Raw genomic sequence first — 15,684 nt, forward strand, 5'->3', positions numbered from 1 at the left:
AGGAGGCTGAGGCAGAGGATTTCTTGGGCCCAAGAGTTTGAGTCCAGCCTAAGAAACATAGTGAGGAGACTCTATCTCAAAAAGAAAAACCAAAAGAAAGAAAGAAATGGATGACTAATAACACAATATGGACAAGTTGCATAAACATAATAGCAAATCAAAAAAGATGACATAGAAGAATATATAGTATATAATTCTATTTAATTGAAGTTCAAAAATAGTTATTATGGGTTGAATTATTTCCTCTGTGTCACATTCATATGTTGAAGATTTCACTTCCAACACCTCAAAATGTGACCTTTTTTGGAAATAGGATAATTGCAGATGTAATTAATATGAAGTTACACTGAAATAGTGTGTGACTCTAATTCAACATGACCACTGTCCTTATTAAAGGGGTAAATTTGGACACAGACACACACATACATACATGCACACACACACACACAAAGAGAAAAAAAGCACCAGGTGAATATGAAGGCAGAGATCAGGTTGATACTTCCACAAGCCAACAAATACCAAAAATTGTCAGCAAACCACCGAAAAATAGGACCAGGAATGAAACAAAGACTTTCTCATGGCCCTCAGAATGAACTAACTCTGCGAACATCTTGATTTTGGACTTTTAGCCTCCATAACCATGAGCCAATATTTTTCTGCTGTTTACGCCACCCATTTTGTGGTACTTTGTTATGACAGCCTTCGTGAACTAATGCAATGGACAAAATCATTTCATGGCATTAGAGGTCAGGACAGTGATTATCTCTGAGTATGTAAGGAAGGAGAGAGAGGGGCCGGTGACTTGTAGAGAATAAAAATTACGGGTGGAGGGTGGTAGCACGCTTCTGGGGAACTGACAATATCTTGTGAATGGTAATGACATGTGTATGTTATTTTGTGAAAGCTCAACCAGCTGTCCACTTAGGATTGACATACTTTTCAGTTCATAGATTATATTTGAATACATGCATTTTTTAAAAAAGAAAATATTTACGAATAAACGAACACAGTACTACCCTTAAGAGCGTTCAGTCCAGAAAGAGATTCAGACAAGGCAAGAGTGAAATAAGTTCTGATGAAAGGTTCAGTACAAATGCAATAGAAACACAGACAGCCTCATGGTGGGGTATAGGGAGGATTCAAAGAATAAAATTCCATGAAATATTTAATGACAAAAATCTAAGACTTGAAGAATGAGTACAAACAGAGAAGTGAACAATATGTTCTATCAGAGTAAACAGCATGTACAAGGCAAAGGAAAAAAATAAGTAACAGAAAAGATGACCCATTTAAGGACGAAAAGTTCCATTTGGCTGACTCTCAGAGTGGAAGATGTGAAGTGTGAAAAGAGAAAGCAGGAGAATGAACAACTAGAGAATGAACACTAGAGAATGGAGGGCTTTGAAAGAAGCTAGAAAGCATTGTAGGCATGACTATAACTTAATTGAAAACCAAACATTATATTCAGGCGTTTATGAAATAGCATGTATAAATGTATGAAAATACGTCTTTCCCTTTGCAAGATGGAATTAAACTCTGCAAATATCAGGAAAAGTCTCTTTGATCAAGTTAATCATAGTGTTCATGTTTTACAACGAACCAGTACCAAAGACAGGGTATGAGTTTTATGCCTTTACATCTATAAGGAACTTAAACAAATTTAAGAAAAAACCCACAAACTACCCCATTAAAAAGTGGACAAAGGACATGAACAGAAACTTTTCAAAAACAGATATACATGCACCAAGAAGCATGTGAATAAAAGCTCAAAATCACTGTTCACTAGAGGAATACAAATCAAAACCACAATGAGATACTATCTTATACCAATCAGAATGGCTACTACTAAAAGGTAAAAAAAATAATAGCTGCTGGTGAGGTTGTGGAGAAAAAGGAATACTTATACACTGTTGGTGGGAGTGTAAATTAGTTCAGCCATTGTGGAAGACAGTTTGGTAATTCCTCAAAGACCTAAAGACAGAAATAACATTTGACTCAGCAATCCTATTACTGGGTATCTATCCAAATGAACATAAATCTTTCTGTTATAAAGATGCATGTATGTCTACGTTCACTGCAGCACCATCCACAATAGGAAAGACATTGAATCAGCCTAAATGCCTATCTATGATAAACTAAATAAAGAAAATGTAGCATATATACACCATGGAATACTATAAATCCATAAAAGCAGAACAAGATTATGTCCTTGCAGGGACATGGAGGAGCTGGAAGCCATTATCCTCAGCAAACTAACACAGGAACAGAAAACCAAAAACCTAATGTTCTTACTTATAAGTGGAAGCTAAACGTTGAGAACACTTGGACATATAGAGGGTTGCACACTGGGGCCTTTTGGAAGGTGGAGGGTGGGAGGAGGGAGAGGATAAGGAAAAATAACTAATGGGTATGAGGCTTAATACCTAGGCGATGAAACAATCTGTACAACAAACCCCCGTGACATAAGTTTACCTGTGTAACAAACCTGCACTTGGATCACTGCACTTGTACCCTTGAACTTAAAAGTTAGAAGAGAAAAAAGAAACGGAATAATACTCTTTTACCCCCCAAATAATTTAGAGACCAGTTCTAAGACTATTGATTTTAAAATTAAATGCTCCTTTAAGACCTTTTCCCTTAACTTACCAGCTACGTGACCTTGTGTAGATTACTTTATCTGTCCAGGTGTTAATTTCCCATCTGTTATTTAAAGAAAATTATAGCACCTTTCTTCTAAGATTGTTGAAATGATTAAATGAGATATGCAATAAATTATTGTATGAGTTTACTGTTGCTACTATATCAGACTATCGCAAATTTAACAGTTTAAAAGAACAAAAAATTTTATCTTACAGCTATCTAGATCTAAATTCTGATATTTCAGGTTAAAAGCAGAGTGTTGGCAAAAATGTGTTCCTTTCTGAAAACTTTAAAAATATATTTCCTAGCCTTTTCTATGTTCTAGAGGCTGCCCATATACCTTGGCTCATTGTCTTCTTCTTCTGTCTTCAAAGCCAGTAGCACCAGCAGGTTGAGACCTTCTCATGCTGCCATCTATCTGATTCTCTGACCACAGCTGGGAAAAGAGCTCCATTTTTAAGGACTCACATAATTAGACTGGGCCCACTTACAGATCATTTGTATCCCAAGGTCCTTAAACCCAATCACGCATGTGAAGCCCCATTGGCCATTCAAAGTAATATTCACAGGTTCTGAGGATTAGGGATGGGCAAAACGGGGGGATGATTCTGCTTACGAAAATACTAAACACAGTTCTCAAATGTAGAAAGTTCTCAAAAATTATCAGCTTATTTTTAAATTCTTTCTTTTTTTTTGACAATTAAGTCATGAGTTGGTATAAAAAATTCATGCCAAAAATATTTGAAATTCTCCTATAAAACTAAGGATTTCAATATTTAACACTGCATCTTTAGAAAACAGTTATCTCAAAACAGGAGAAAAGTTTTCAATAAATGGTAGTGGAGGGGAACAAAATAGTTCCCATATTAAATCATCACTATTTGCACTTTATTTATCAGTTAAATCTCTGCCAAACATTTGTGTTTAAACATACTCTGAAAGTTTTCTTGCCCTATGCCAGGGTTTGTCAACCTTGCTGATGTTGACATTTTGTGCGGGGTAATTCTTTGTTGGCAGGAGGCCTTTCTTATCCTGTGCACTGCAGTGTGTGTGGCAGCCTCCTTGGCCTCTTCCCACAAGCTGGTGACAAAAATGTCTCCAGATATTGCCAAATGTCCCCGAGGGTAAAAACTGCCTGCACTTAAGAACCACTGCTCCCAACTAAAATGTATTAACTGTCTGGTTAATGGAGTCACATTTAAGGAATTCCACTGAAAACAAAGCCAGAAAATGCTGTCAAATGTTAGTAAAACCCAAATCTACTTGCAATATGCACCACATTTTATTTACCTACATGCATAATACACTAAGAAAACGGAAGAGTAAATATACATTCTGATGCATGCTTTTCTTTTTTTTTTTTTTTTTTTTTTTTTTTTTGAGACGGAGTTTCGCTCTTGTTACCCAGGCTGGAGTGCAATGGCGCGATCTCGGCTCACCGCAACCTCCGCCTCCTGGGTTCAGGCAATTCTCCTGCCTCAGCCTCCCGAGTAGCTGGGATTACAGGCACGCACCACCGTGCCCAGCTAATTTTTTGTATTTTTAGTAGAGACGGGGTTTCACCATGTTGACCAGGATGGTCTCGATCTCTCGACCTTGTGATCCACCCGCCTCGGCCTCCCAAAGTGCTGGGATTACAGGCTTGAGCCACCGCGCCCGGCCCGCATGCTTTTCTTAAAATGTCATTTTTCTCAGCAATAGTATTGCCTAAGAATGTAAGTAAAATGAATAGAAAATGTAAATGGAAGATGCAGGTGCAAATTAACATGAAGGTCTGTCTTCTAATTAAGTCTTTTGAATAATCTGTGCTTCTGTCTTACTATACCTCGCAAAGGAACATCAATAATGACTTTTTATGTGAAGCACCTTCTGTTGCCACTGTTAAAGTTTCAGGCAGATGCTAAAAGAGGCCATCTTCATAATACTGAAGTTTGAGTAAAGAAAGGATGAATGATTTAATAGTACTCAAGATTGAAGGAGAGAAAAAGATCTGCACAAAACCTATTTTACACCAGGCTCTGAATATTTTTCTCATTCATGAAATGCAGTAATTGTCTTCCATTTCACTACAACTACTCAAAACAGCTTGCTTCTAGTGTCCTGGAAGTTCCACTAATGGCAAGCACCTGAAAACAATAACAACAACAACAACAACAACAACAACAACAACAACAACAAACCACCCTTTTGGAATCTTCTAAGATTGAGACGAATCCTCAAATAAAGCACACTATAAAATCATTTTAATGTTTCTTATTGCACAATTTGTTATTGACTTTCCTTTTCTCTCTCTTTTTTTTTACTTCTTTTCTGGAATAGTTTTATTTTCAGTTTTCTAATCTATTTTGCCAACATTGTCTTTAAAAATGGTAAACTCAGAAAGTTAGAATTAATAATAATCATATTAACCCTATGCCTAGATTCTATGTACAAAATATTATATAGATTATGACCATTTGATAAATATCAAATTGAATAGAGTTATATAATCTATTTCAAAATTTAGCAAAATAGTGTTACTATAAACCAAGCCTGTGGTACTTAGGTCTAGCCAATATAATACACAGCTATAAAAGACTTGTGTAAACATTGGATGTTATCCAGTAATTACTAGAGATGATGAGATAGTTTAGAATATGACATTTTTTACTCACATGTTATGACCCAAATGAGAACATCCGCCTAAAGGCATTATGGTTAGGCCATCTGCTGTTTGTCTGACACAACCTGCCTTAATGAAGAGAAATAAAGTCTTCATGGAGATATGTACAAATAGAATACATCTATAATGTTACAAGTGAACTAAATAACAAAAACATTATTGTAATTTTCAATTTAACATTTGTTCTTCTCATCGCTCTTATCAGAATATGCAATCTCATTCCTTTTTGACCACAAATAAAATTTTTTTCTGCATAATTCCCAAATGCATAATGACCAGTAAGCAATATTGACTGCAGCTAGGAAGATACTCTCAATTGGGTAATAAATAAATACACCGTAAACATGTGTTTTCAGAGATAGCCACGACATATCTTCCATCTTACACATCCTTGCTTCTACAACCTAAACTTTGCACTCCTCCAACTGAGAGGTGTGTATGTCCAGTCCTTGTGCATGTAAGCAGGTGTGTGACTCGTCTGTAATCAACAGAATAGGGGACAATGACAGGAGTGGCCCCACATGGTTCCTAAGGTAACTTCTGCCTTCTTCTCTGCAACACTTAAACTTGGAACTTTGAACTTGCAGGTAAGCTGCCATGCTGTGAGGAACTTAAGAGGTCACTCAGAAAGGCCAAAGATAGGCATACTTGCTGGTACTCCTAGACTTTGGGTCTTGCCAGCCAAGGGTTAACATGAGAACAAGAACAATATGAGTGAACAAGTATCAAATGACACTAAGACCCAGACATCCATCCTAGCTATTGAATCTTCTAACTGAAGCCCCAGATATTGCATAGCAGAGAAGGGCCATGCCCAATGTGCCTTTCAGAAACTCCTGACCCATGGAAGCAACGAGCACAGTAAAAGCTCTTTTTATGCCACCAAGTTTGAGTTGGCTTGTTTCATGCCAATCATCCTAGAACAAACAGGCTAACATAAGCAAACATATTTTAATTTGACGTTCATATTAAATTTAACAAGAATAACAGCAACAAATCCATGAGCAATATTGAACTTCAGTGATACTTTGTTGACCCAAAAAGTAGACTTTAAAATCTAGTTCCTCCAAAGTTTGCATTACCACTTATATGAATGAACATGGATGAAACTGGAAACCATCATTCTCAGCAAATTGACACAAGAACAAAAAACCAAACACCGCATATTCTCACTCATAAATGAGTATTGAACAATGAGAATACATGGACACAGGGAGGGGAACATCACATACCAGGGCCTGTTGGGGGATGGGGGGCTAGGGAAGGGATAGTAGGGTGGGGGGATTGGGAAGGGATAACATTAGAAGAAATACCTAATGTAGGTGATGTAGGTTGGGGGATGGATGTAGCAAACCACCATGGCATGTGTATACCTATGTAACAATCCTGCATGATCTGCACAGGTACCCCAGAACTTAAAGCATAATAAATAAATAAATACATATATACATATTTTTTAAAACGTTAATATTTAAATTTCATTTTAAATTGACAAATAACTATATATATATTCATATTTATTTATAGTATACTCTACAACATTAGGCTGGGCAAAGATACCTTGGATATGACTCCTAAAGTCAAAAGGCAACAAAAATAAAAATTAACAAGTGGGATTGAATCACAATGAAAACATAAAATAAAATTTCTATATACTGAATTTGTAGGTCAATGCTAATTTTTAACTGTAGCTACTTTTTTTTCCTTTACAAGATAAATTAATTGAATATAAGTTGCCTTTAAGAGTGTCTTTTTACCTGTGCAAAATTTTCTTCAGAAAAATTTTCATCAAAAAATTATCTCAGGTAGGGTAAGTCACTTTGGTTTTCCTTTCTACCCACGTCCAAGGTTAAAAGAAGTATGTCAGGTCATTCTTCAGCAGAGAATTTCCCATTGCTGTTGAGTATCTCACACTACACAGTTAAACAGCAGCAGCACTTGGCTTCTGACCCGAGTATAAAAGTACTCCATGTCCACAGGGCCTTTAAATTACTTGGTTCCAGGATTTCCTTTTAGCAAAAAGATGACCCTGAAACTTTAAAGCTATTTACTGTAAATGGCCTTCATCTAGCATTTCTTAACAATTTATGCTACACTGCAAAAGACTAGAATTAAATCAGTAGCCTCCTCACAAAACTGAAAGACAGATACCTAAAGGCTCTCTTTGAAAACAACTTTCCAGTCAGGATTATTGTTTCCATGGCTGCCTTTCTAATGCTGATAACCTCAGTGAGAGAAACAACTTCCTGACTGAAGTGTTATATAAATAATATGATATAGCTGAGATCAATGGCCTTGTATTTCTACCGCGAGCTTTCTCTAACAACCTCAAAATCCTTCCCTCTGTTTTGTTGTAGTTGAATTAAAATTTTTCTTGAAGGATGACTTTAAAATCTGGTTCCTCCAAAGTCTGCATTACCATTTATATGAATGAACATGGATGAAACTGGAAACCATCATTCTCAGCAAACTGACACAAGAACAAAAAACCAAACACTACATGTTCTCACTCATAAATGGGTTTTGAACAATGAGAGCACATGCACACAGGGAGGGGAACTGTTCTCTCTACTTGAAGACACAATTTTGCAGAATTAAGAGGGAGGAGGAGCCTCTTCTTTCACTGTAGGCCTGTCGCACCATCTATTCACTTCTTTCTCTCCAGAGGGTTTTTTGTAAGAAACTTTTGAGGGAACAAATGAATCCACAAAGCACATGAATTTTGGGTTCCTCCATGCCATTGAGCTTACAAGGACAGGTCGCTCAAGGGAAAACTGAGGGCTTGAACAAATGTTTATGGTGTGTTCTGTATAGTGTATTTAATGTTATGTAAGGAGCTGGAATTAGGTAAAGCTGACCTGTTAGCCTGTTTTCTTATACCAGATTTATCAGGAATATCAGTGATACTTTGCTCTCTTCAACATGACTTTTACATCTCCCCTCTGTTTTCCAATTATAATGGAAAATATTATAATTGGAAGGTATAAAGAATAGTCACCTCTAGTGCCAACAGGATGAATAAATATGTCTGTCTAACCCTATATTATAAGCTAATTTACAGTACATTTTTGCTAGAAGCCTCTCTCAATTCCTTAACTCCCTAGCATTAATTCAAGTTTGTCCTTCAGGTCACAGCCAAGCTATCCCCTACATGACCCTGTGCCTGTTCACTATTATTATTCCGGTCTGCTTCTCAAAGCCTTCCCAGATACAATCTCTACATAGCTCCATCATCTTATACAGACTTGACATTTTCTCCAACCGACTTTATGCTGTTGAGAGCAGTGAACACATCATTCTCATGTTTGTCACCCATATTTAATACATAATATTAAATACACTATACAGAACATACCATAAACATTTGTTCAGTAATTTTAGGAAGAAGTGGTAGGCAGAATTCTACAGATGCTGCTCCCTCAAGATTTCCTTCCTTTAGTTATTCAATCAAACATTAATCTAAGTATTTCTATGAAGGGAAATTCTGGAATTTAGGACAGCAGATGGAATTAAGGTGATTAAACAGGTAACCTTTTCTTGAGAAAGAAAAATTTTTCTTCTGTTCTCTGAATTCTGTATCTGGGGGCTTTTGAATTAAACTAAAATTAGATAGATGAACAGAAGAAAAGGCATACAATTTTATTAATATTTACATGAATAATAAATTGTGGAGAAGCAACTACTAGGAAATATATGGGGAAACTCATGAAAGATAAGGACTAAATTTGAACTAAAGGAAGATAAGATCTGTTCATGCAAACTAATCCTGGAGTCAACTCCCATCTTTGATGATAAGAGTTCTTGTCTCCCTGGTACAGGTGTAAGGGGTGAAGACCTTGTCCTAAAAAAAATGTAGTCCTGCTTTTAGGCAGATAAGAGGAAGCCAAAGAACTTTTTCTGTTTCTGTTTATTTTCAGTTGCCTTCAGCTCAAAATAATCCTTGTGCTAAAGTGGCATATTTTGGGGATGGCATAGTCTGATCCCCTTCACCTTAAAATAGAGAAATTATTTCGGATTTACCCAGATGAACTCAATATAATCAAAGTCCTTAAAAGCAGGGAAAAAGGCAGAAAAGCCATTGAAAGAGATGCAGCAGGAGAGGGAGAGAAAGAAGTTACAAGGCAAAAAGGGAGGTCAAAGAGATTTGAAGCGTGAGAATGACTCATCTTGTCATTTCAGGTTTTGAAGACAGAGAAAGGTGGCCATAAGCCAGAAAATTTGATGGCTTCTGAAATCTAAAAATAACCCCCCAGCCTATACCCAACAGTCCTACAGTCACATCCAACGGAATCCTGCCAACATTCTAAATGAGCACTGAAGTGGATTTACCCCAGAGCCTCCAGACAGGAAATCAGCTCTGCTGACACCTTGATTTTGGCCTCATGAAACTCAGAGAAGAAAATCAGCTGAGCTAAGCTGTGCCTGGATTTCTGGCCTACTAAACTATTAGATAATAAAAAGGTAGAGGTTTTCAAGCTGCTGAGTTTGTTATAATTTATTATGGCAGCAATAGAAACTAATACAGAGTGTGTTAATCATAATGACAATTAATCGGTTATGTGTAGGCTGCTGCATTCAAGGGGACACTTAACAAGACAAATAATAGAAATCTCTAAGAAATATCAAGACCAGGAGATAACCCCCAATCAGGGCTTTACATCTTTGCTGATGATAATAGCTATTTCCTCTCTTAACATCTCGTCAGAAGATTTACTAGGAGTCTAATAGTTACAGGCTGGCAACACAAATATAACTATGTTCATATAGTAGGCAGAATTCTAAGATGGTCCACACACAGGATCTCCACTCCCTGGATATACCATGAATAATCCTTCCTCTTGAAGGATATGAACATGGTGGGATAGCTGCTCTCTTGGTTATATTATATTATGTAAGATCCATGATAGCAAATTGGAGTGGGATTTTCCTGTTGGCTTTGAAGAGGCAACTGCCATGTTTTGACAGAGCCACATGGTCAGTACCTGAAAAAGTCCTTTAAGTGCTAAGAGCAATCCCTGGTCAGTAGCCCAGAAAACTAAAGACTTCTGTTTTACAAATGAAAAAAAAAAAATTATTCCAACAACTTTTATGAGCTTGAAAGAGGACCCTGAGCTTCATATGAGAACCCAGCCCTGGCTGATACCTTGAGTTCAGCATAGTGAGATTCTGAGGAGAGGACCCAACGAAGCAGTGTTCAGACTTCTTAACTCAGAATGATGTGGAAATGAATAAATGTGTTTTAAACCATGAAGTTTGTGATGGTTAATTTGATATGCAACAATATAAAACAAATACAGATTTAATCAATTCTACCAAGCCTATTATTTTATAGATGGCACTAGAAAGTAATCACCTTGCAGATGCATAGCCACCAGTCAATTGTAGTGTTGGGACTAAAACCCTGGTTTGGCTTACCAAACTCAACTGAAATAATTCCTACACCCTAATACAGATAAGTTATACACAAATCCACACACACAAATAAACACAGAGTTACATACATATTGCCTACCGTGGACTGAATGTATCCCCACAAAATCAGATGTTAAAATTCTAACCCTCAATATAATGGTATTAAAAGGTAAGGCCTTCAGAGGTGTGAGCTGGGAAAAAAAAAAAAAAAAAAAAAACTCTGTTTTTCCTCTGCTCTCACACCGAAACAGTCAACACAGAAGACTTCAGTGACCAAATGTATGGAGTATTTTCTCCGCATACCAAGCAAGTAATCACTTCTGTAGTGGACCGCAGTTCCGTGTCCTCCAATTCAGTTTTGACACTGTCTACCTAGAAATAGCATCAAATCCCACAGATTAAGGGCTCAGTCCCACATGACTATCCCCCATCTGCAGATATGAGTTGTAAGTTGGGACCTCCAGAACTTCAGACTGATGATTTTTAATTGGAATTCTCATGACCCGTTTTTAGGGTTTGTATTAAATTGCTAAAGTGGCTCACATAACTCAGGGAAACACATTTATCAGTTTACTATAAAGAATAATACAAAGGATACAGGTGAAGAGTTGCATGGGGTGAGGTACAGAGGAAAGGGTGGAGAACTTCCATGCCTTCTCCGGGTATGACACGTTCTAGAAACCTCTATGTGTCCAGCTATACAGAAGCCCTTTGAACACTATCATCTGGGCCTTTTATGGAAACTTCATTGGATAAGCATGATTGAAGCCGTGTACAAATGTGATTAGATAAAGAGTATGATCAGTAGGTTGACGGAGAAACTCAGCAAGGCCTGTCTGTTCAGATTTTTCTTGGCTTCTCTGTGCAGCATTTCTTCCTCCTGGATATGGGGAAGAACTTCTGAAATGGGAAATCTCATGACCTACGGTAAGACAGGTAGGTCAAAGAATTTCTTTATGGCCAGCCCCAAGACAGAAAGGTGAAAATGATTTGAATATATTTTTTGTTTCTATGCCTGTCTTGGGGAAAAATAGCAAGGGTGTAGCAGTTATGAGCCAGGAACTGTGTATATGTATCATAGGAGGTAATTAGGTCACGCAGGTGGAATTCACCCGAATGGAAGCAGTGCTCTTACACAAGGGACATCAGAGAGCTTTCATGTCCTCTTTTTCCCACATGAAAGTGCGATGAGTTGGCATCAATCAATCTGCAACCCAGAAAAGGCCCATCCCCTGAACCCAATCATGATGGCATTTTGATCTTGAGACACCAGCCTCCAGAACTGTACTGCAAACCAAAAATAAAATTCTAAGGTTTTCCAACCAACTGAATGAACTTCCTCCTTGACCAGGGCACTCTTAAAATGTAACCTGGGAGATTGGTTTAGGCCATGATGGGAAGTGGGGTCAGATATGCCTCAGTATACCTCTCCAGCACTAACATCAACCAGACCATAAGCCTGCTAAGAAGCATTTACCATCTATCCTCTCTGAGGCCTGATACCTGAAGGCTTCCTATGTACAATAAGAACTTAAGTCTCCACAATCTTTTATCTTAATCCAGACATTTCCTTTCTATTGATCCCAGGTCTTTAGATAAAATTGACCAATTGTCAACCAGAAAATTTTCAAATCTATCTATAACCTGGAAGCCCCTGCTTCAAGTTGTCACACCTTTCTGGACCAAACCAGTATTTCTTTAATGTATTTGATTGAAGTCTCATGTCTCCCTAAAATGTGTAAAATCAAGCTGCATCTCAACCACCTTCGGCACATGTTCTCAAGATCTCCTGAGAGCTGTGTCATAAGACATGGTCACTCATATTTGGCTCAGAATAAATCTCTTCAAATATTTTACAGAGTTTGACTCTTTTTGTTGACAGTACAAAATACCTTTCTATTGTTTGTGTGCCATCCAGTCTATGGTAGTTTGTTACAGTCGGCTGAACTGACTAAGGCATTGACTCATCCCAGTTAGCCAACTTCCTATAAAAGGACAACTTAACTTACTGGACAGCCACTTAGGCCACTTCATCAAATTAACTTTTACAAAACAGATGCAATTCTCCTCAAGGAACTTGAAATTTTTTGATATGTGGAACTAATTTGATATTATCATTGAGATGTAACTTAGCACATAGAAGTTTGAGACTCCTCTTGCCTATTTATACTGCAGAGAATTAAAACAGCTCTGGCAGCTCTGGAAAGTTGAAAGACTAGACCTTGTGTATTCTCCATATGCAAAAGAAGGATCTTCACATAGACCGACCCATGAGACTCCTTCCCTTATAAAAGAAACTCCCCAGGCTTCGTGCAGTGGCTCATGCCTATAATCTCAGCAATTTGGGAGGCCGAGGCGGGCCAATCACCTGAGGTCAGGAGCTCAAGACCAGGCTAACCAACATGGAGAAACCCTGTCTCTACTAAAAATACAAAATTAACCGGGTGTGGTGGCACATGCCTACAATCCCAGCTACTTGGGAGGCTGAGGGAAGAGAATCATTTGAACCCAGGAGGCAGAGGTTGCAATGAGCCAAGATTGCGCCACTGCACTCTCGCCTGGGCAACAAGAGCAAAACTCTGTCTCACACACAAAAAAAATTATTGTAAATATTTGAGAGATGCAGTTATGAGGACCCTATGACATCTACTCCTCTGATTATCACAGCTAAAAGAGCAATTGTGTGTATTTCTCAAGGACAGTGGCTTTCATCTCTTGGACAAACAGCGATTAGGCATCAGGAGTGTGAGTGTGAGGATGGTCCATTCAGTGTGAGGCCCCTTTTCCTGAGACTGCTCATGACTGCCAATTACTGCCAGATGGAACCGTATGGAAAGAAGGCAAAAGAGCAATTCATCTTAAGAGCAGTTTTCCTCTTCAAATGTCATTAAAGCTGAATCCAAAACCTAACTCTGATGGTTATGTTTTACTTTTACAAATCAGGAAGAATTTAAACAGGACAGGAAAACAAATTCAAACAGAATGCTTAGCAAGGGAAAAAAGAGGTTCTCTTATTAGAAAGAAGAAAGGTCAGTTTTTAAGGGCAAAGCTACTCCAGGAAAAATAGCCTGCTTTTAGGACAAACTGGTGTCCTTATCCCAGGGTTAGCAAAAGTTTAAAAAGGTCCATCTGACCTTTTTTTATTTCAACAGCCAATATTTTGAATTAATATTTCAATGTGGAGTATATTTGAAATAAATTTCCATTTGAATGTTGATAATAAGTGGAAAGGCAAAGATACTTCTGGGTTAATAGTGAGATTTCTTATGTCAACAACTAAACTGCCTAATTGTATAGAGTTTTAAGACATGATGAAATGTGTACAGTGTAAATATATAGTAGTAGTATTCATATAAGAAAGGAATCATGAAGAAGGAAATAATTTTCATAAATACGAATATTTGAAGGCTGGCTTATGTGACCTCACACCTCATAAATGACTCAATATGGGTTGCACTGTATCCATTTCTAAATAAAGAATATTGTATGCCTGTGCATAACTACATTAACTTCTATAAAACTGACAAATTCTCCCCCAAGTCCCCAACTTTTTAATTAAATTTTATTATATCATTTCTCTCTAACCTTAAAAAATCATACACATAAATATAAACTACATTTAAAGTGCTATACTCCCAAGAGATTTTGAAAGAAGTGTTTAGTTATTTTGCAAGGATATCTTTTCAAAAGATAGCATTTAAAAATATTTATCATATTCATGGCATTTTTAATTAGGTTTCCAAAGACATAAGGTTTTTCTTTGCTGTGAGCTGTGGTTGCTCATAAAATGAAAAATATTCATTCTTTGATATAAAAATTTCTACCAAAAATAATGGTGGTACCAATGTGTGCTGCAGTTTGGGAGATGTCACGATGAGTTACTTGAAGTTCACACAAATCACTGTTATTATCTTTATGGGATAATAGATGTGATATAACACATCCTCAGAATGTACCTGCTTAAATACCTGCTTTTCTTATGTGGATTTCTCCCGCATAATATAAACCAGAAGGATCCAATGGATTTCCTTTTATGTTTTAATATCCCAAAATGAAATGTACAATTACCCCTAAACCAGTCACTGGCAACAGGTGACCCTTGGCATGACTGGTTTAAATCAATCATGATTCATCACCTTAAGCTTAGGGAGGAACCTACTTCCCTAACCATGGGGTTCATCAACTTACTAACTGAGCAAAACTGGATTTCAAAAGAATGAAGGGAGAAACTATTAGATAAGCTGTGTATTAGCACACTCCAGCCACAATCATTTGTTTATATACTGTCTATGGCTCTTTCCATACTGTAACAGCAGAGTTGAGTAGAAGTGACAGACCAAATGGCCTACAAAGCCTAAAATATCTGCTACCTGGATCTTTGCAGAAAAAGTTTGCCAATCCCTGATATAAAACAATCAACATTATCTTCCACAATTTATATTACAAAGTCCAAAAAGGCTGACAACTCCCTATGATCATGATATAAAAAAATAATGCAGATTATGTCTGTAAGCCACACAGAGAAATTACATGCTCTAAGATCTTATCTTTTTATTTAGCAGATTTAATCACTTTTTAGGCAGTTGTTTGATAGAGACAAGGCTTGGGAATGCAACTGGAATAGGGAAGAATCAGAGAACAGGAAGCAGGAGGGGGAAAACCAGCAGTTGGAGAGGGGAAGGATGTTACTTCGAATGTGGTAGATTCTAGTTACTTACACAGTGACCAAGAATCTTCCAGAGAACAGCTTGCTGAGTCTGCAGAGTACATTCCTCTTCTCTGTACATACATAACCAAACCAGAACATTACTAACCAACTGTACTCTTCCATGTGATTTTTAAGCCCAAACACAGAGTAAGAGAAGGAACACAAATAACGGTTAAAATCTTTCTAGCAAAATAGCCATAGATAATAGTAGCATATTTTAAAAATATTAAAACTCTTTTCCAATGGTCAGAACATGAAGCTC

The 15,684-nt window shown here is 37.3% G+C and overlaps 1 protein-coding gene across 13 annotated transcripts in view; it reads right to left on the bottom strand.

Annotated features, from left to right (window-relative positions):
• CHODL (chondrolectin) overlaps positions 1–15,684 on the bottom strand; it is a 371,149-nt gene that overhangs the window by 99,232 nt on the left and 256,233 nt on the right. For 11 of the 13 annotated variants that reach the window (XM_010344886.3, XM_074389471.1, XM_074389467.1 and 8 more), the window contains one exon: positions 5,295–5,371. The exons of the other annotated variants lie outside the window; for them this stretch is intronic. The gene's annotated coding sequence lies outside the window, so the exon portion shown is untranslated. The remainder of the gene's footprint in view (positions 1–5,294; positions 5,372–15,684) is intronic. 13 annotated transcript variants of the gene reach the window in all.

Source organism: Saimiri boliviensis, chromosome 18, assembly GCF_048565385.1.
Source record: "Saimiri boliviensis isolate mSaiBol1 chromosome 18, mSaiBol1.pri, whole genome shotgun sequence".
In the NCBI taxonomy this organism is placed as follows: Eukaryota; Metazoa; Chordata; class Mammalia; order Primates; family Cebidae; genus Saimiri; species Saimiri boliviensis.